Source organism: Cherax quadricarinatus, chromosome 32 (assembly GCF_038502225.1).
Source record: "Cherax quadricarinatus isolate ZL_2023a chromosome 32, ASM3850222v1, whole genome shotgun sequence".
Taxonomy (NCBI): Eukaryota; Metazoa; Arthropoda; class Malacostraca; order Decapoda; family Parastacidae; genus Cherax; species Cherax quadricarinatus.
The window spans coordinates 30,059,364-30,081,863 of NC_091323.1; the positions used below are offsets into that span (position 1 = coordinate 30,059,364).

General features: G+C 38.9%; 1 protein-coding gene across 2 annotated transcripts in view; it reads right to left on the reverse strand.

Annotated features, from left to right (window-relative positions):
- LOC128690262 (uncharacterized) overlaps positions 1-22,500 on the reverse strand; it is a 176,536-nt gene that overhangs the window by 49,285 nt on the left and 104,751 nt on the right. For both annotated transcript variants that reach the window (XM_070090579.1, XM_070090580.1), the window contains one exon: positions 11,197-11,264. The gene's annotated coding sequence lies outside the window, so the exon portion shown is untranslated. The remainder of the gene's footprint in view (positions 1-11,196; positions 11,265-22,500) is intronic.

Consider the following 22,500-nt stretch of genomic DNA (forward strand, 5'->3'; position numbering starts at 1 on the left):
CAGGACCTTAAATTCCAATATTAACCTTGACCTAAAACGCTTTCTTGATAGCTGTGACAGGATCCACAGGCGTAACACCAGACACAAACATCTCTATGACATTCCCCGTGTCCGACTAAACCTTTACAAAAATTCAATGTATTTCAAAGGACCTAAAATCTGGAACACCCTACCTGAAAACTCTAGAACTGCAGACACATTCATCACTTTCAAAACTACAGTTAGAAAACATCTTATCTCCCTGATCCACCCCGACAACTAACTACATGATAACCACCTGGTGGTTCAAAATTACACTCACCCACTGACTATAAACCCAGAAATACTAATCTTAATCTTAAAATAATAAATCCTAACTAGTCATAAGTTTGACTATGATACTCAAATATAGACACCTTGTATTGTGCCAAAACAAAAGCATTCACATTGCTAAACTCACAAATTATGATGTAGTCACTTAGCCTTAATTAATACTATAATCTGTAAGGATTTAATGTTAAGAATTAATCTAAGTCTGCTCGAGATGCCTAGCCATGCTAGGTGTCCTAGTGGCCCCCTCTGTAATTTGTATTTTATAACATGTAAACCACAAAATACCCAAAACCTGTAAACCCCACATTGTAACCATTATAGAGAATAAACTTGAACTGAATTGAATCTGTAATACTGAGACCAGAAGCGAACAGAAACAAGCCTGGCCTAGGGTCGGGCTCCGGGAGTAGCAAATACTCTCGAAACTTATCAAAAGTATATCAAAGTATAACCTTTGGACTTCTAGTACTTCTTGATATAAAGCCAAGAATCCTATTAGCTTTATTGTAAAGACTTGTGCACTGTTGTCTTGACTTTGAACTACTGCTCACCAGAACTACTGCATAATTCTCGCATTTAGTCTGACTGGGATCTATACTATTTACTTTGTAAGTGCTACAGTTATTTTCTTTTTTCGAGAACTTGAACATTACATTTGTCCACAGAAAACTCATCAGTCACCTATCAATCACATCAACCTAAGCAGGTCATCCTATAGCGCTCTAGTGTCCTCAGAAATTATCTAACGACCTATTTAATGTCACTATTTATTCCTCTCGTCTATGTTGTTCATGCTGATTGTAAACAATAACTGGTCCAGTGGTGACTCCTGTGGAACACCACTTGTAACGAGTCCCCACTGTGATTTCTTACCACTTATGCAAACTCTCTTTTGGCTATAAGTCAACCATGCCTCGAGCCAGAGATATTTCTCCTGCTATGCCTTGCACCGCTGCTTTGTTCATTATTCATCTACGGGGAACTTTATCACAGGCCTTGCTGAAGTTCATATACATAATACTGTGTTCTTTATCTTGTAGATGAATGGTTCAGAGAACCGACAAGTTGATAAATTAGACACAAGTGTTTCACATGTGTTTAATTTATCGTTCTTTATCTTGCTCTACTGCCTCGAAAACCTTAGTGGAAAAAGTTAAGGTATTTGTAAGGCAAAAACGCCATTTTGTAAAACCGTGCTGAGATTCATATATATACTTCTCTTCTTTTGAAGGTGGCTTCGAATTGCATCCGCAATTACTGATTCCATCAACTATCCCACAATTGAGGTTAGTCTGACTGATCTATAATTTGAAGCCGAGGATCTATCTCCTACTTCGTCAATGAGTATAACCTTTCTCATATTCCACTCACGTGGTAAGATACTCGTCTGCAGTGATTTATTGAATGGACCAACTAATAGTTCGCTGGGTTCCTCATTGAATTCCTTTAGAATTCCTGACAAGACTTCGTCAGGGCCCGGTGACTTGTTTCAGTCTATCTAATTGACTTTGAACCATATCACTACTAACTTCATTCACTTTCCTCCTAGTCTCTATGCTCACGGATGCCTGAAGTATTGTGTATATCCTTCAGACTGGAATATTTCAGTCCTAACTGCGAGGATACTAAAATATGTATCTTGAAGTGGTGAATGAACTGTCTTCATGAAATGTCTAAATTGTATCATGCTTGAATGTGTCATGCTACCTGGAGTTTACCTGGAGAGAGTTCCGGGGGTCAACGCCCCCGCGGCCCGGTCTGTGACCAGGCCTCCTGGTGGATCAGCGCCTGATCAACCAGGCTGTTGCTGCTGGCTGCACGCAAACCAACGTACGAGCCACAGCCCGGCTGATCAGGAACTGACTAAGATGACATTGAAGAATAAAACCCACAATACCGTGGCTGGAACAATTCACAACTAACCAACAACACCGTGACTGGAACAATTCACAACTAACCAACAACACCGTGACTGGAACAATTCACAACTAACCAACAACACCGTGACTGGAACAATTCACACCTAACCAAACAACACCGTGACTGGAACAATTCACAACCCACAACATCGTGGCTGGAACAATTCACAACTAACCCACAACACCGTGACTGGAACAATTCACAACTAACCCACAACATCGTGGCTGGAACAATTCACAACTAACCCACAACACCGTGACTGGAACAATTCATAACTAACCCACAACACCATGGCTGGAACAATTCATAACTAACCCACAACACCGTGACTGGAACAATTCACAACTAACCCACAACACCGTGACTGGAACAATTCACAACTAACCAACAACACCGTGACTTTAACAATTCACACCTAACCAAACAACACCGTGACTGGAACAATTCACAACTAACCCACAACATCGTGACTGGAACAATTCACAACTAACCAACAACACCGTGACTGGAACAATTCACAACTAACCAACAACATCGTGACTGGAACAATTCACAACTAACCCACAACACCATGACTGGAACAATTCACAACTAACCCACAACATCGTGGCTGGAATAATTCACAACTAACCCCCAACACCGTGACTGGAACAATTCACAACTAACCCACAACACCGTGACTGGAACAATTCATAACTAACCCACAACACCATGGCTGGAACAATTCACAACTAACCCACAACACCGTGACTGGAACAATTCATAACTAACCCACAACACCGTGGGTGGAACAATTCACAACTAACCCACAACACCGTGACTGGAACAATTCACAACTAACCAACAACACCGTGACTGGAACAATTCACAACTAACCCACAACACCGTGACTGGAACAATTCACAACTAACCCACAACACCATGACTGGAACAATTCACAAGTAACCCACAACACCGTGACTGGAACAATTCACAACTAACCCACAACACCATGACTGGAACAATTCACAACTAACCAACAACACCGTGACTGGAACAATTCACAACTAACCCACAACACCGTGACTGGAATAATTCACAACTAACTAACAACACCGTGACTGGAACAATTCACAACTAACCCACAACACCGTGACTGGAACAATTCACAACTAACCCACAACAACGTGACTGGAACAATTCACAACTAACCCACAACACCATGACTGGAACAATTCACAAGTAACCCACAACACCGTGACTGGAACAATTCACAACTAACCCACAACACCGTGACTGGAACAATTCACAACTAACCCACAACACCATGACTGGAACAATTCACAACTAACCAACAACACCGTGACTGGAACAATTCACAACTAACCCACAACACCGTGACTGGAATAATTCACAACTAACTAACAACACCGTGACTGGAACAATTCACAACTAACCCACAACACCGTGACTGGAACAATTCACAACTAACCCACAATTCATAGAAAAACTGAAGGCAATGTTTCGTTCCGTCCTGAATCTAACAATGTTCACGATCGACCGAAACGTCAAGTTTCCGCTCCCAGTAAGGGTGTGATTTGTGTCTAAATCTAATTTGTCTAATGATAGTGATGTTAGAGTCAACAGGTATTATTTTTAATAATAATAATATTATTATTATATTAAAAATAAGTGGTAATGCCATCAGAGTTCAAGACCTGGGAGTGATAATGTCAGAGGATCTCACTTTCAAGGAGCACATCAATGTCTTTATCGCAGTCACTAGCGAAATGATATGTTGGATAAGAAATGATATGTTGGATAATAACAAGTTTCAAAACAAACGATGCCAAGCCAATGATGACACTTCGGGTCACTTGTTCTCTCTAGGCTAGAATACTGTTGTGTATCAATGGTCTTCCTTGCGGCTGGCGAAACTGTTGGGATGGAAAATGTTCAGAGAACCTTCACAGGTCGCATAAACTTAGTCCAGCACCTAAACTGCTGGGAGCGCCTTGGAGACCCTAGAACTACTCCTTAGAAAAATACATCATAATCTACACCTGGAAGATACTGGTGGGATTGGTCCCAAACCTGCACACCGAATTTACTCCTTACGAAAGCAGCAAATCTTAAAATCGGCCACAGGTACCGCACACACGCACCTGATTAATTAAGAACTAATACGCAGTTCTTTTACTTAGGGAGAGATACATGTATATATTATTGACACGGTACATTCTATGTGAAAGAAATCAATGTACTGCCGTGCTAGAGTGCATAGTTCTTATTATAGACTGTATCTCTCGTTATAGACTATCTCACGTTATAGACTGTATCTCTCGTTATAGACTGTATCTCTCGTTATAGACTGTATCTCTCGTTATAGACTGTATCTCTCGTTATAGACTGTATCTCTCGTTATAGAATGTATCTCTCGTTATAGACTGTATCTCTCGTTATAGACTGTATCTCTCGTTATAGACTGTATCTCTCGTTATAGAATGTATCTCTCGTTATAGACTGTATCTCTCGTTATAGACTGTATCTCTCGTTATAGACTGTATCTCTCGTTATAGAATGTATCTCTCGTTATAGACTGTATCTCTCGTTATAGAATGTATCTCTCGTTATAGACTGTATCTCTCGTTATAGAATGTATCTCTCGTTATAGACTGTATCTCTCGTTATAGACTGTATCTCTCGTTATAGAATGTATCTCTCGTTATAGACTGTATCTCTCGTTATAGAATGTATCTCTCGTTATAGAATGTATCTCTCGTTATAGAATGTATCTCTCGTTATAGACTGTATCTCTCGTTATAGAATGTATCTCTCGTTATAGACTGTATCTCTCGTTATAGACTGTATCTCTCGTTATAGACTGTATCTCTCGTTATAGAATGTATCTCTCGTTATAGACTGTATCTCTCGTTATAGAATGTATCTCTCGTTATAGACTGTATCTCTCGTTATAGAATGTATCTCTCGTTATAGACTGTATCTCTCGTTATAGACTGCATCTCTCGTTATAGACTGCATCTCTCGTTATAGACTGTATCTCTCGTTATAGACTGTATCTCTCGTTATAGACTGTATCTCTCGTTATAGACTGTATCTCTCGTTATAGACTGTATCTCTCGTTATAGACTGTATCTCTCGTTATAGACTGTATCTCTCGTTATAGACTGTATCTCTCGTTATAGACTGTACCTCTCGTTATAGACTGTATCTCTCGTTATAGACTGTATCTCTCGTTATAGACTGTATCTCTCGTTATAGACTGTATCTCTCGTTATAGACTGTATCTCTCGTTATAGACTGTATCTCTCGTTATAGACTGTATCTCTCGTTATAGACTGTATCTCTCGTTATAGACTGTATCTCTCGTTATAGACTGCATCTCTCGTTATAGACTGTATCTCTCGTTATAGACTGTATCTCTCGTTATAGACTGTATCTCTCGTTATAGACTGCATCTCTCGTCATAGACTGTCTCGTTATAGACTGTATCTCTCGTTATAGACTGTATCTCTCGTTATAGACTGTATCTCTCGTTATAGACTGTATCTCTCGTTATAGAATGTATCTCTCGTTATAGACTGTATCTCTCGTTATAGACTGTATCTCTCGTTATAGACTGTATCTCTCGTTATAGACTGTATCTCTCTTTATAGACTTTATCTCTCTTTATAGACTGTATTTCTCTTTATAGACTGTATCTCTCGTTATAGACTGTATCTCTCGTTATAGACTGTATCTGTCTTTATAGACTGTATCTCTCTTTATAGACTGTATCTCTCGTTATAGACTGTATCTGTCTTTATAGACTGTATTTCTCGTTATAGACTGTATCTCTTTATAGACTGTATCTCTCTTTATAGACTGTATCTCTCTTTATAGACTGTATCTCTCTTTATAGACTGTATCTCTCGTTATAGACTGTATCTCTTATTATTGATAAATTTCTCTTATTATAAACTTCATCTCTCTTATTATAGACGGTATCTCTCTTATTACAGATTGTATCTCTTATTATAGACTGCATCTCTCTTACTATAGATTGTATCTCTTATTATATATCAATTTCTCTTATTATAGACTATCTCTCACATGATAAGGCTGATTAATCTAACGAAATTATATTACAGAGACGAAGACACGTATAATAAGTAACCTTGGTCAGTCTGGTGGGTATTAAGTAACCTTGGTCAGTCTGGTAGGCATTAAGTAACCTTGGTCAGTCTGGTAGGTATTAAGTAACCTTGGTCAGTCTGGCAGGTATTAAGTAACCTTGGTCAGTCTGGCAGGTATTAAGTAACCTTGGTCAGTCTGGTAGGTATTAAGTAACCTTGGTCAGTCTGGTAGGTATTAAGTAACCTTGGTCAGTCTGGCAGGTATTAAGTAACCTTGGTCAGTCTGGCAGGCATTAAGTAACCTTGGTCAGTCTGGCAGGTACTGAGTAACCTTGGTCAGTCTGGTAGGTATTAAGTAACCTTGGTCAGTCTGGTAGGTATTAAGTAACCTTGGTCAGTCTGGTAGGTATTAAGTAACCTTGGTCAGTCTGGCAGGCATTAAGTAACCTTGGTCAGTCTGGCAGGTATTGAGTAACCTTGGTCAGTCTGGCAGGCATTAAGTAACCTTGGTCAGTCTGGCAGGTATTAAGTAACCTTGGTCAGTCTGGTAGGTATTAAGTAACCTTGGTCAGTCTGGCAGGTATTAAGTAACCTTGGTCAGTCTGGTAGGTATTAAGTAACCTTGGTCAGTCTAGCAGGCATTAAGTAACCTTGGTCAGTCTGGTAGGTATTAAGTAACCTTGGTCAGTCTGGTAGGCATTAAGTAACCTTGGTCAGTCTGGTAGGTATTAAGTAACCTTGGTCAGTCTGGTAGGTATTAAGTAACCTTGGTCAGTCTGGTAGGTATTAAGTAACCTTGGTCAGTCTGGCAGGCATTAAGTAACCTTGGTCAGTCTGGCAGGCATTAAGTAACCTTGGTCAGTCTGGCAGGCATTAAGTAACCTTGGTCAGTCTGGCAGGCATTAAGTAACCTTGGTCAGTTTGGCAGGTATTAAGTAACCTTGGTCAGTCTGGCAGGTTTTAAGTAACCTTGGTCAGTCTGGCAGGCATTAAGTAACCTTGGTCAGTCTGGCAGGCATTAAGTAACCTTGGTCAGTCTGGCAGGCATTAAGTAACCTTGGTCAGTCTGGTAGGTATTAAGTAACCTTGGTCAGTCTGGCAGGCATTAAGTAACCTTGGTCAGTCTGGTAGGCATTAAGTAACCTTGGTCAGTCTGGTAGGCATTAAGTAACCTTGGTCAGTCTGGCAGGCATTAAGTAACCTTGGTCAGTCTGGCAGGCATTAAGTAACCTTGGTCAGTCTGGCAGGCATTAAGTAACCTTGGTCAGTCTGGTAGGTATTAAGTAACATTGGTCAGTCTGGCAGGCATTAAGTAACCTTGGTCAGTCTGGCAGGCATTAAGTAACCTTGGTCAGTTTGGCAGGCATTAAGTAACCTTGGTCAGTCTGGTAGGTATTAAGTAACATTGGTCAGTCTGGCAGGCATTAAGTAACCTTGGTCAGTCTGGCTGGCATTAAGTAACCTTGGTCAGTCTGGCAGGCATTAAGTAACATTGGTCAGTCTGGCAGGCATTAAGTAACCTTGGTCAGTCTGGCAGGTATTAAGTAACCTTGGTCAGTCTAGCAGGCATTAAGTAACCTTGGTCAGTCTGGCAGGTATTAAGTAACCTTGGTCAGTCTGGTAGGTATTAAGTAACATTGGTCAGTCTGGCAGGCATTAAGTAACCTTGGTCAGTCTGGCAGGTATTAAGTAACCTTGGTCAGTATGGCAGGCATTAAGTAACCTTGGTCAGTCTGGCAGGTATTAAGTAACCTTGGTCAGTCTGGTAGGTATTAAGTAACATTGGTCAGTCTGGCAGGCATTAAGTAACCTTGGTCAGTCTGGCAGGCATTAAGTAACCTTGGTCAGTCTGGTAGGTATTAAGTAACATTGGTCAGTCTGGCAGGCATTAAGTAACCTTGGTCAGTCTGGCAGGTATTAAGTAACCTTGGTCAGTCTGGTAGGTATTAAGTAACATTGGTCAGTCTGGCAGGTATTAAGTAACCTTGGTCAGTCTGGCAGGCATTAAGTAACCTTGGTCAGTCTGGTAGGTATTAAGTAACATTGGTCAGTCTGGCAGGCATTAAGTAACCTTGGTCAGTCTGGCAGGTATTAAGTAACCTTGGTCAGTCTGGTAGGTATTAAGTAACCTTGGTCAGTCTGGCAGGCATTAAGTAACCTTGGTCAGTCTGGCAGGCATTAAGTAACATTGGTCAGTCTGGTAGGTATTAAGTAACCTTGGTCAGTCTGGCAGGCATTAAGTAACCTTGGTCAGTCTGGTAGGTATTAAGTAACCTTGGTCAGTCTGGCAGGCATTAAGTAACATTGGTCAGTCTGGTAGGTATTAAGTAACATTGGTCAGTCTGGCAGGCATTAAGTAACCTTGGTCAGTCTGGCAGGTATTAAGTAACCTTGGTCAGTCTGGCAGGCATTAAGTAACCTTGGTCAGTCTGGTAGGTATTAAGTAACATTGGTCAGTCTGGCAGGCATTAAGTAACATTGGTCAGTCTGGCAGGCATTAAGTAACCTTGGTCAGTCTGGCAGGCATTAAGTAACCTTGGTCAGTCTGGTAGGTATTAAGTAACATTGGTCAGTCTGGCAGGCATTAAGTAACCTTGGTCAGTCTGGCAGGCATTAAGTAACCTTGGTCAGTCTGGCAGGTATTAAGTAACCTTGGTCAGTCTGGCAGGCATTAAGTAACATTGGTCAGTCTGGTAGGTATTAAGTAACATTGGTCAGTCTGGCAGGCATTAAGTAACCTTGGTCAGTCTGGCAGGTATTAAGTAACCTTGGTCAGTCTGGCAGGTATTAAGTAACCTTGGTCAGTCTGGCAGGTATTAAGTAACCTTGGTCAGTCTGGCAGGCATTAAGTAACATTGGTCAGTCTGGTAGGTATTAAGTAACATTGGTCAGTCTGGCAGGCATTAAGTAACATTGGTCAGTCTGGCAGGCATTAAGTAACCTTGGTCAGTCTGGCAGGTATTAAGTAACCTTGGTCAGTCTGGCAGGCATTAAGTAACATTGGTCAGTCTGGTAGGCATTAAGTAACCTTGGTCAGTCTGGCAGGCATTAAGTAACATTGGTCAGTCTGGGAGGGATTAAGTAACATTGGTCAGTCTGGTAGGCATTAAGTAACCTTGGTCAGTCTGGCAGGCATTAAGTAACATTGGTCAGTCTGGCAGGCATTAAGTAACCTTGGTCAGTCTGGCAGGCATTAAGTAACCTTGGTCAGTCTGGTAGGTATTAAGTAACCTTGGTCAGTCTGGCAGGTATTAAGTAACCTTGGTCAGTCTGGCAGGTATTAAGTAACCTTGGTCAGTCTGGCAGGTATTAAGTAACCTTGGTCAGTCTGGCAGGCATTAAGTAACATTGGTCAGTCTGGTAGGCATTAAGTAACCTTGGTCAGTCTGGCAGGCATTAAGTAACCTTGGTCAGTCTGGCAGGTATTAAGTAACCTTGGTCAGTCTGGTAGGCATTAAGTAACCTTGGTCAGTCTGGCAGGTATTAAGTAACCTTGGTCAGTCTGGCAGGCATTAAGTAACATTGGTCAGTCTGGTAGGCATTAAGTAACCTTGGTCAGTCTGGCAGGCATTAAGTAACATTGGTCAGTCTGGCAGGCATTAAGTAACCTTGGTCAGTCTGGTAGGCATTAAGTAACCTTGGTCAGTCTGGCAGGCATTAAGTAACCTTGCTCAGTCTAGCAGGCATTAAGTAACCTTGGTCAGTCTGGTAGGCATTAAGTAACCTTGGTCAGTCTGGCAGGCATTAAGTAACCTTGGTCAGTCTGGCAGGTATTAAGTAACATTGGTCAGTCTGGCAGGTATTAAGTAACCTTGGTCAGTCTGGTAGGTATTAAGTAACCTTGGTCAGTCTGGCAGGTATTAAGTAACCTTGGTCAGTCTGGCAGGTATTAAGTAACCTTGGTCAGTCTGGCAGGTATTAAGTAACCTTGGTCAGTCTGGTAGGCATTAAGTAACCTTGGTCAGTCTGGCAGGTATTAAGTAACCTTGGTCAGTCTGGCAGGCATTAAGTAACCTTGGTCAGTCTGGCAGGTATTAAGTAACCTTGGTCAGTCTGGCAGGCATTAAGTAACCTTGGTCAGTCTGGCAGGTATTAAGTAACCTTGGTCAGTCTGGCAGGCATTAAGTAACATTGGTCAGTCTGGTAGGTATTAAGTAACATTGGTCAGTCTGGCAGGCATTAAGTAACATTGGTCAGTCTGGTAGGCATTAAGTAACCTTGGTCAGTCTGGCAGGCATTAAGTAACATTGGTCAGTCTGGCAGGCATTAAGTAACCTTGGTCAGTCTGGTAGGCATTAAGTAACCTTGGTCAGTCTGGCAGGCATTAAGTAACCTTGGTCAGTCTGGCAGGCATTAAGTAACCTTGGTCAGTCTGGTAGGTATTAAGTAACATTGGTCAGTCTAGCAGGTATTAAGTAACCTTGGTCAGTCTGGTAGGTATTAAGTAACATTGGTCAGTCTGGCAGGCATTAAGTAACATTGGTCAGTCTGGCAGGCATTAAGTAACCTTGGTCAGTCTGGCAGGCATTAAGTAACATTGGTCAGTCTGGTAGGTATTAAGTAACCTTGGTCAGTCTGGCAGGCATTAAGTAACATTGGTCAGTCTGGCAGGCATTAAGTAACCTTGGTCAGTCTGGCAGGTATTAAGTAACCTTGGTCAGTCTGGTAGGTATTAAGTAACCTTGGTCAGTCTGGTAGGCATTAAAATTTGTATGACAAGGGTGCTGCATCATGAATTTGAATGTCGTAGGAATCTAATTAGAAGCCTGAGTAGATCTATAACTCACTATGATAAAATTAACGTAGATTAACACAATTAGGAAGCAACTTAGAGTGTAAACAGACTGACCTTGTTGCTCTACTGGTAGTCTGGTAGAGGATGATCCATGCAAATGTAGTCTGGTATAGACTCACTTCCTGTAGTGAGAACCTTTTGTTAATAATAATAATAATAATAATAATAATAATAATAATAATAATAATAATAATAATCATAATAATAAAAATAATAATCTTTATTTCTACAAGTACATGTACGAGGTATACAGGCCTAGTTGACATCAATGACTTACTAATATAATGAAAGCCCCTTGTTATGTAGAGCATTTCGTGCAAATTAAGTCAATATTGTCCCAGGATGCGACCCACACCAGTTGACTAACACCAAGTACCCATTTTACTGATGGGTGAACAGGGACAACAAGTGTCTTATGGAAACACGACCTAATGTTTCCACCCGAGCGAAACGTTGTCTGTAGTTCAAACAAAACTCATTTAAAATTAAGTCTTTTCTAAAATTTTCTCTTATACATTGAAAGATATATTTTTTCACTTATGTTAATGTAAAAAATAATAATTTCATACCAAAAGAACCTTAGAAAACTTACCTAACCTTATTATTCCAAGCTCAATTTAATTTAGCCTAATCCACCTAAATACATTTTTGACAAGTTTACAAAAATTTAATAATATACAAACACGGTGAAATATATGTTTTCGTTAGGTTCAGAATGATTTTTGCGATATTATTGCATACACAAATTTTCGTTTGCCTTATCCGACAAGTAGAGCGTTGCTATTTAAGCTAAAATAGCAAGTTTTACCTATTTTATATATATATATATATATATATATATATATATATATATATATATATATATATATATATATATATATATATATATATATATATATATATATATATATATATATATATAAGAGAGAGAGAGAGAGAGAGAGAGAGAGAGAGAGAGAGAGAGAGAGAGAGAGAGAGAGAGAGAGATAGAGAGAGAGAGAGAGAGAGAGAGAGAGAGAGAGAGAGAGAGAGAGAGAGAGAGAGAGAGAGAGAGAGAGAGAGAGAGAGGGAGAGAGAGAGAGAGAGAGAGAGAGAGAGAGAGAGAGAGAGAGAGAGAGAGAGAGAGAGAGAGAGAGAGAGAGAGAGAGAGCAAGCACTCCGTTCGTCTCCCACCGAAAGGGTGGGACCCGACAAAAAAGAAACACTTTCACTGTCACTCATTCAATCACTGTCTTGCCAGAAGGGCGTCGACATCACTGTTCAAATGACTCTCCAAACCGCAACATCACCCCCTCCCCCCACCCGCCAACACTAATAAGAGATGGTCAATCCAGTTCTTGGGAAGTTTACCACGCTACTTCAATTGGAGGATCGTCAATAATTGCCTGCTTGGTCAGTTTCACGACGAAGTTAAACTGTTCTTCCTTGGTACATCCCTTTATGCCCTGAAAAATATGGAGGAATTCCGACCTTCACCAAGAGCAACACTCTTCACCGTCTCGTTTCTAGCGCGGCTGTCAGAAGTATTTGTATAGAGTACATAAGAACATAAGAAAGAAGGAACACTGCAACAGGCCTACTAACCCATGCGGAGTAGGTCCATGTCCCTTCCCCTGGATTTTCCCAATGACCCACCCAGTCTGGTCACCTCCAATCAAGGAAGGAGCAAGGCACCAGACCCAGCAGCACAAGCTAGTCAGGTCCAACTAACACATACCCACACCCACTCATGTATTTATTTATCTAACCTATTTTTAAAACTACACAACATTTTAGCCTCAATAACTGTACTCGGGAGTTTGTTCCACTCATCCACAACTCTATTACCAAACCAGTGCTTTCCTATATCCTTCCTGAATCTGAATTTTTCCAACTTGAAACCATTGCTGCGAGTCCTGTCTTGGCTGGAAATTTTCAGAAGGCTATATACATCCCCTTTATTTATTCCTGTTTTCCATTTATGCACCTCGATCATATCCCCCCTAATTCTAGGCTTTTCTAGAGAGTGCAGATTCAGGGCCCTCAGTCTATCCTCATAGGGAAGATTTCTGATACATGGGATCATCATCGTCATCCTCCTCTGTACGTTTTCCAGAGCATTTATATCCATTCTGTAATACGGTGACCAGAACTGAGCAGCATAGTCGAAATGATTTTTGCGATATTATTGCATACACAAATTTTCGTTTGCCTTATCCGGCAAGACGAGCGTTGCTATTTAAGCCAAAATAGCAAGTTTTACAAATTCGGAACGACACACCAAGAATATATAGAGTTGAAGAACAATCTGAGGACTTCTATTATTTGTACTTCTAGACATGAAGCCAAGAATTCTGTTAGCTTTATTGCGAACACTAATGCACTGTTGTCTTGGTTTTAGATTACTGCTAACCAGAACTCCTAAATCCTTTTCGCAATCAGTAGTATTAAGATCTACATTATTTAGTTTATATGTCGCATGGTTATTTTCCTGTCCAACATTTAGAACTTTGCATTTGTCTATATTAAACTGCATCTGCCACTTCTCCGACCAATGCATCAGTCTATTCAAATCATCCTGGAGTGCTCTAGTGTCCTCATTAGAATGAATTGGACGGCCTATTTTGGTGTCATCAGCAAATTTGCTTATGTCGCTATTTATTCCCTCATCTATGTCGTTTATGTAAATTGTGAACAACAACGGGCCCAACACTGACCCCTGAGGAACACCGCTTGTGACGTGCCCCCATTCTGATTTCTCCCCATTTATGCAAACACTCTGCTGCCTATTTGTCAGCCATGCCTCTATCCAGGAAAAAATTTCTCCTCCTGTTCCGTGTGCCTTAAGTTTCCTCAATAGCCTCTTATGTGGAACTCTATCGAAAGCCTTACTGAAGTCCACATACACAATATCATATTCATTACCATGATCTACCTCCTCAAGCACCTTAGTGAAAAATGTTAGTACATTCATAAGACAGGAACGCCCCTTTGTAAAATCGTGTTGAGATTTATTAATCAATATGTGCCTATCAAGATGGCTATGAATTGCTTGGGCAATTATTGATTCCATAAATTTTCCCACTATGGAGGTAAGGCTTATTGGTCTATAGTTCGAAGCCAAGGACCTGTCACCTGCCTTGTAAATAGGTATTACATTTGCCATTTTCCACTTATCAGGCACTATGCCAGTTTGTAGTGATATGTTAAAAAGATTAGCCAAAGGTATGCTAAGTTCCTCTTTACATTCCTTTACCACCCTTGCAAACAGTTCATCAGGGCCTGGGGATTTGTTAGGTTTTAGTTTCTCTATTTAATGTCCGAGGACCATGTCACTAGTTACCACAATCGTGCATAGTTTATTATCGTCCTCTTCTACATAATCTATTATTTCAGGAATATCGCTAGTATTTTCCTGGGTGAAAACTGAGAGGAAGTAGGTACTGAGAATTTCACACATATCCTTATCACTGTCAGTTACTCTTAAGTGGGCCAGTCTTGTCCCTAATCTTACTTCTGTATACCTGAAAGAACCCTTTTGGGTTAGTCTTTGAATCCCTTGCAACCTTAGCTTCATAATCCCTTTTTGATTTTCTTATTCCTTTCTTTATTTCTCTCTTTAATTGAGTATAATGATTTCTTAACTGCCCTCCCCTCTTTTGATACGCCTATATATGCCTCTCTTTTGACCAATGAGATGTTTTAATCTATTGTTCATCCATTTGGGATCATTTTTGTTAGATCTAATTTCCCTACTTGGAACAAAAGTTGTCTGGGCAGCTAGAACTATGCTCTGATGCCATGATGCTTCAACCAAACTATCTTGGCTTCCAGGACCTTCAAGGTGCTTAATTTACTGTTTGGGGAGCACAAAATCACTTCATCACAGGGTGTTTAGCACAGGGATTCTCCGACCCATTTCTCTTCTGCACAGAGGTTAGATAAATCACTATCAGGCTGGCTAGCAAACTAAATATCTGGTTCCTGGATGATGGCACACTGGCAGGCACGAAGGAGTCCCTTCTGGCAGATCTGGATCAGATGATGACATGGGTACCAGTAATGGGATTCGTCCATTCAAATAGGAAATCATCTCAGCCACCCAGCAAGCAATCGATGCAGCAAGATCCATACTACCAGGTGCGTCAACCATTGTCCTCACTCCTGACAACAGCCTGCTTGGAGCCCAGCTAGAAAGTAATGCTATTACCGTAATTCTCGAGGACAAACTGGATGATCTGAGGAGGATGGAAAAACGAGTAGGCAGTCTAGACACATATGATGCATTGTACCTTCTCGCAGTGTTTCAGCCTCTTCAGGCTATCATATTCCCTAAGATGTTCATCCTCAAATACAACCCTAAATTACATGAATACCACAGTCTCTAAGGTCGATATTCACAAAAATACTCAACTTCGTTCTAAATGACGAACAGTGGAACCAAGCTAGACTGCCAGTTAGACTAAGAGGCACTGGTGTCCGCAAGATATCACAGACAGCATTCCTTGCATTCCTATCTTCATGTGTGGCGTCCAGCGAACTTGTAGCAGCGATTCTCCCTGAACACCTCAGGCGCAGTGCTGGAGTTCACGACCCAAAGTTCATCAACAGAGCCAGGTTCTGAGATACTCTAACAGACCCCTCAAGCAAACCTGGTTGAACAGGCATTGAACAGAAAAGCCTGGCTAAAAGCCCAGTCAATGGTATATTACAGGTATATCACAGGTATATAATAATAGTAAGCCAGTAGTTGCTGAACCACTGGGCAAGTCACCATCTGACAAACACCAATCTCAGTACCTACCTTCCTTACAGGATTTATACCCTGTGGGACGTATTTCACTCACTGTATATATGCTGAAACTTTACTCCCAATTTTAGGGATTAAAGTATTCTCTGGTGGTGAACAGGTTACCATGCAGCCTTAATGACCCCCGTAGAGGGTCATTAAGCAACCAACCTATCTTCTTGAACAAAACCCCCAGTGGGGTGAGGAGAGACCCACCCAAAACACCTATCCTCCCTCCCTCCCCCAACTAGGGAAAAGGGGAAAGTTAATAGATACCCATAAAATTCAAGACCAGGCTCCTGGACGAATCAAAATACAGCGTGTATATTTATACAATAATAGCACTAATAATATAGATGGAGGTTGAGGAATACTGATAATGAGGGAAGATGAGGGAGCATATGTAGGAGGGAAGGAAGATAGGGGAGGGAGGGAGGATAGTAATGGATAAAACAGGCCAAATGTAATATTATCCGAGGTAAATCTTGGGAGGCAGGGTTACCCAGCTTAGTTCTCTCTCTCTCTCTCTCTCTCTTTCCACCTAGTAATTGAACCTGTTTCCTCTTGGACGTACTCCAAACACTACTACTGAGTTTCAAATACCTACAATCAATCATTCAGACAGCTTGATTTCATATGCATCACAGTATAAAGTTACACTCAGCATAAGAACATAAGAAAGAAGGAACACTGCAGCAGGCCTACTGGCCTATGCGAGGCAGGTCCAAATCACCTACGGGCTTAATTAAGCCACTGACCCAATCTAGTCAGGTCCAGGTCACATCTACTTAAGGAGCAATGCATCAGACCTATTAGCACAAGTTAACTTGACTCAAGAAATCGTAATGACACGATCGCAAACAAACCATACCCCCGGCTAGTGGCTAACGCGACGGGCTGGAGTTTTGAGACTCTATGACCGCGGGTTCAATCCCGGCCGGGGGTATGGTTAGCACAAGTTAGTCTGGTCCAACTCACAACCACCAGCACCCACCATGTAATTATCTAACCTATTTTTAAAACTACACAACGTTTTAGCTTCTATGATGGTACTCGGGAGTTTGTTCTACTCATCCACAACTCTGTTACCAAACCAGTGCATTCCTATATCCTTCCTGAATCTGATTTTTTCCAACTTGAAACCATTGCTACAAGTCCTGTCTTGGCTAGATATTTTTAGCACGATATATACATTCCCTTTATTTATTCCTGTTTTCCATTTATACACCTCAATCATATCCCTCCTAATTCTATGCCCTTCTAGAGAGTGCAGGTTCGGGGGCCCTCAGTCTATCCTTATAGGGAAGATCTTTAATACATGGGGTCAGTCTTAAACAGTGCAGACGGAGTCCTTCACAACGAAGACAGCAGAGTGATGGTAAAAATATTTCAGATCAGTAACATTAGCATCACACGTCATAAAAGTCTTTGAAAGGCTCCTGAGACGCTAACTTACTGTTTTTATGGATCAACATAACGTACACAACCCAAATTAGCATGGATTTAGAGCAGTAAAATTATGCTTCTCGCTATTATTAGATCATTAAAACAAAAGTTCAGTGCTCCAAGGTACGGTTTTGACACCATTACTGTTTCTCATCCTTACAGAAGACATAGATAACAAGAGTCACAGTTTTGTGTAATCCTTCACAGAAGATACCAAAATCAGCATGAAAGTCGCCTCAGTAAACTGTGCAGAAATATTACAATCAGATATCAGCAACGCCTTCCAGTAGGCAACTGAAAATAAGATTATGCTCATTGGTGGTAACTTTAAGTTACTTAGATATTGGAAGAATGAAGAACTCAAATTAAACACTGAATATAGAACAAACTGACCATTTCTTATAACATAAGAAACAAGTAAAAGACTTAGGAATAATAATGTCAGATGATACCTTTGATATGTCTTTGACGGGTTTCGAGAATTTTCCTCCCGCTACAAATGCAGCAAAGTCCACAAAAAGGATCGAGTGGACACTGAGAACTTTGAAAATATGAGAAATAAAGCCACTGATAGTACTATTTAAATCACTTGTGCTCACACGTCTAGAATATTGCTCTGTGCTCACAGCTGTGTTCAAGGCAAGAGAGATATCAAGAGCTGGGAATATACAAAGAAGCTTTAGAATACAGAATGGGGCTGTTAGAAGGAAGCAATATTCCAGCATGGAGAGAACCAGTTACTTGAAGAGTATCATCAGTGGTTCAGTAACATTGCTGTGATCCTTGACTGAAATCTTTGACAGTCACTCCTAAGTCTCGTACATTGAACTTTCGCTTTGTTGAGTGATTTGAGTTTGTTTTGTACTCCATTTCAGTCTATATTTCCTCCTTACTTTCATAGTGGAGAAATTGAAAATTGCCCTTAATGAACATTATATTGTCTGAGGCCCACTGGAAGACTTGATTTATATCCTCTTGAAGATTCGTTGTCTATGAGGGACGCAACTCAGAGATTCTGGTATAATCAGCAACAGATGTTACGGTACTATGATTTATGTCTCCGTCTATGTCTGATGTAAGAATGAGCAACAAAGTAGAGGGAATACTGTGCCTTGAGCAACACAACTTTTCACTATGGCAATTCCTACTTCACTGTTTACTACTCCTCTCTGAGTTCTATTTGTTAACCTAAATATTCCTTTACTCACTCTTCCAGTTATTTCTTTTGCGCGCATTTTGTGCGCTATCACACCATTTGTCGCACTTGTTGAAGGCTGTTGCAAAGTCAGTGTACACTACATTAGCATTCTGCTTGTCTTCCCGTGCATCCAAGACCATGTCGTAATGGTTTAGCAACTGTGAAAGGCAGTAGAGACCTGGTCCAACACAGGCTGCCATGGACTGTACATTGTCGCAACTGATGCTATTCCATTTGATGTTTCACAGGACCCCTTCAAAAATTTTTGTTAATGCGGGAAGTTAGAAGTGTTGGTCTGTAATTTAGACAATGTGAGAAGTTAACACTGTTGGTCTGTAGTTTAAATAATGTAAGAAGTTAGTACTATTGGTCTGTAATTTAGATAATGTGAGAAGTTAGTACTGTTGGTCTGTAATTTAGATAATGTGAGAAGTTAGTATTGTTGGTCTGTATTATTATTATAATCAAAAAGAAGCGCTAAGCCACAAGGGCTATACAGCTTGTTGGTCTGTAGTTTAGATAATGTAAGAAGTTAGTACTGTTGGTCTGTAATTTAGATAATGTAAGAAGTTAGTACTGTTGGTCTGTAATTTAGATAATGTGAGAAGTTAGTACTGTTGGTCTGTAATTTAGATAATGTGAGAAGTTAGTATTGTTGGTCTGTAGTTTAGATAATGTAAGAAGTTAGTACTGTTGGTCTGTAATTTAGATAATGTGAGAAGTTAGTACTGTTGGTCTGTAATTTAGATAATGTGAGAAGTTAGTACTGTTGGTCTGTAATTTAGATAATGTGAGAAGTTAGTATTGTTGGTCTGTAGTTTAGATAATGTAAGAAGTTAGTACTGTTGGTCTGTAATTTAGATAATGTGAGAAGTTAGTACTGTTGGTCTGTAATTTAGATAATGTGAGAAGTTAGTACTGTTGGTCTGTAATTTAGATAATGTGAGAAGTTAGTACTGTTGGTCTGTAGTTTGTAGTAATTGGTTTACCTTCGGCAGTAGCAGAGAAGGAACCATCCAGTAGATGGTAGTAACAAACAAGTAACTATCCAGTAGAAAATACTAATAAACTAGGAAGTATTAAGAGCTTGTTAGTAACAAATAAGGAAGTATTAAGAGCATGTTAGTAACAAATAAGGAAGTATTAAGAGCTTGTTAGTAACAAATAAGGAAGTATTAAGAGCTTGTTAGTAACAAATAAGGAAGTATTAAGAGCATGTTAGTAACAAATAAGGAAGTATTAAGAGCATGTTAGTAACAAATAAGGAAGTATTAAGAGCATGTTAGTAACAAATAAGGAAGTATTAAGAGCATGTTAGTAACAAATAAGGAAGTATTAAGAGCATGTTAGTAAGAAATAAGGAAGTATTAAGAGCATGTTAGTAACAAATAAGGAAGTATTAAGAGCATGTTAGTAACAAATAAGGAAGTATTAAGAGCATGTCAGTAACAAATAAGGAAGTATTAAGAGCATGTTAGTAACAAATAAGGAAGTATTAAGAGCTTGTTAGTAACAAATAAGGAAGTATTAAGAGCTTGTTAGTAACAAATAAGGAAGTATTAAGAGCTTGTTAGTAACAAATAAGGAAGTATTAAGAGCTTGTTAGTAACAAATAAGGAAGTATCAAGAGCATGTTAGTAACAAATAAGGAAGTATTAAGAGCATGTTAGTAACAAATAAGGAAGTATTAAGAGCTTGTTAGTAACAAATAAGGAAGTATTAAGAGCATGTTAGTAACAAATAAGGAAGTATTAAGAGCTTGTTAGTAACAAATAAGGAAGTATTAAGAGCATGTTAGTAACAAATAAGGAAGTATTAAGAGCATGTTAGTAACAAATAAGGAAGTATTAAGAGCATGTTAGTAACAAATAAGGAAGTATTAAGAGCATGTTAGTAACAAATAAGGAAGTATTAAGAGCATGTTAGTAACAAATAAGGAAGTATTAAGAGCTTGTTAGTAACAAATAAGGAAGTATTAAGAGCATGTTAGTAACAAATAAGGAAGTATTAAGAGCTTGTTAGTAACAAATAAGGAAGTATTAAGAGCTTGTTAGTAACAAATAAGGAAGTATTAAGAGCATGTTAGTAACAAATAAGGAAGTATTAAGAGCTTGTTAGTAACAAATAAGGAAGTATTAAGAGCTTGTTAGTAACAAATAAGGAAGTATTAAGAGCATGTTAGTAACAAATAAGGAAGTATTAAGAGCTTGTTAGTAACAAATAAGGAAGTATTAAGAGCTTGTTAGTAACAAATAAGGAAGTATTAAGAGCTTGTTAGTAACAAATAAGGAAGTATTAAGAGCTTGTTAGTAACAAATAAGGAAGTATTAAGAGCTTGTTAGTAACAAATAAGGAAGTATTAAGAGCTTGTTAGTAACAAATAAGGAAGTATTAAGAGCTTGTTAGTAACAAATAAGGAAGTATTAAGAGCTTGTTAGTAACAAATAAGGAAGTATTAAGAGCTTGTTAGTAACAAATAAGGAAGTATTAAGAGCTTGTTAGTAACAAATAAGGAAGTATTAAGAGCTTGTTAGTAACAAATAAGGAAGTATTAAGAGCTTGTTAGTAACAAATAAGGAAGTATTAAGAGCTTGTTAGTAACAAATAAGGAAGTATTAAGAGCTTGTTAGTAACAAATAAGGATGTATTAAGAGCATGTTAGTAACAAATAAGGAAGTATTAAGAGCATGTTAGTAACAAATAAGGAAGTATTAAGAGCTTGTTAGTAACAAATAAGGAAGTATTAAGAGCTTGTTAGTAACAAATAAGGAAGTATTAAGAGCATGTTAGTAACAAATAAGGAAGTATTAAGAGCTTGTTAGTAACAAATAAGGAAGTATTAAGAGCTTGTTAGTAACAAATAAGGAAGTATTAAGAGCATGTTAGTAACAAATAAGGAAGTATTAAGAGCATGTTAGTAACAAATAAGGAAGTATTAAGAGCTTGTTAGTAACAAATAAGGAAGTATCAAGAGCATGTTAGTAACAAATAAGGAAGTATTAAGAGCTTGTTAGTAACAAATAAGGAAGTATTAAGAGCATGTTAGTAACAAATAAGGAAGTATTAAGAGCATGTTAGTAACAAATAAGGAAGTATCAAGAGCATGTTAGTAACAAATAAGGAAGTATTAAGAGCTTGTTAGTAACAAATAAGGAAGTATTAAGAGCATGTTAGTAACAAATAAGGAAGTATTAAGAGCTTGTTAGTAACAAATAAGGAAGTATTAAGAGCATGTTAGTAACAAATAAGGAAGTATTAAGAGCATGTTAGTAACAAATAAGGAAGTATTAAGAGCTTGTTAGTAACAAATAAGGAAGTATTAAGAGCATGTTAGTAACAAATAAGGAAGTATTAAGAGCTTGTTAGTAACAAATAAGGAAGTATTAAGAGCTTGTTAGTAACAAATAAGGAAGTATTAAGAGCTTGTTAGTAACAAATAAGGAAGTATTAAGAGCTTGTTAGTAACAAATAAGGAAGTATTAAGAGCTTGTTAGTAACAAATAAGGAAGTATTAAGAGCTTGTTAGTAACAAATAAGGAAGTATTAAGAGCTTGTTAGTAACAAATAAGGAAGTATTAAGAGCTTGTTAGTAACAAATAAGGAAGTATTAAGAGCTTGTTAGTAACAAATAAGGAAGTATTAAGAGCTTGTTAGTAACAAATAAGGAAGTATTAAGAGCTTGTTAGTAACAAATAAGGAAGTATTAAGAGCTTGTTAGTAACAAATAAGGAAGTATTAAGAGCATGTTAGTAACAAATAAGGAAGTATTAAGAGCATGTTAGTAACAAATAAGGAAGTATTAAGAGCTTGTTAGTAACAAATAAGGAAGTATTAAGAGCTTGTTAGTAACAAATAAGGAAGTATTAAGAGCATGTTAGTAACAAATAAGGAAGTATTAAGAGCTTGTTAGTAACAAATAAGGAAGTATTAAGAGCTTGTTAGTAAC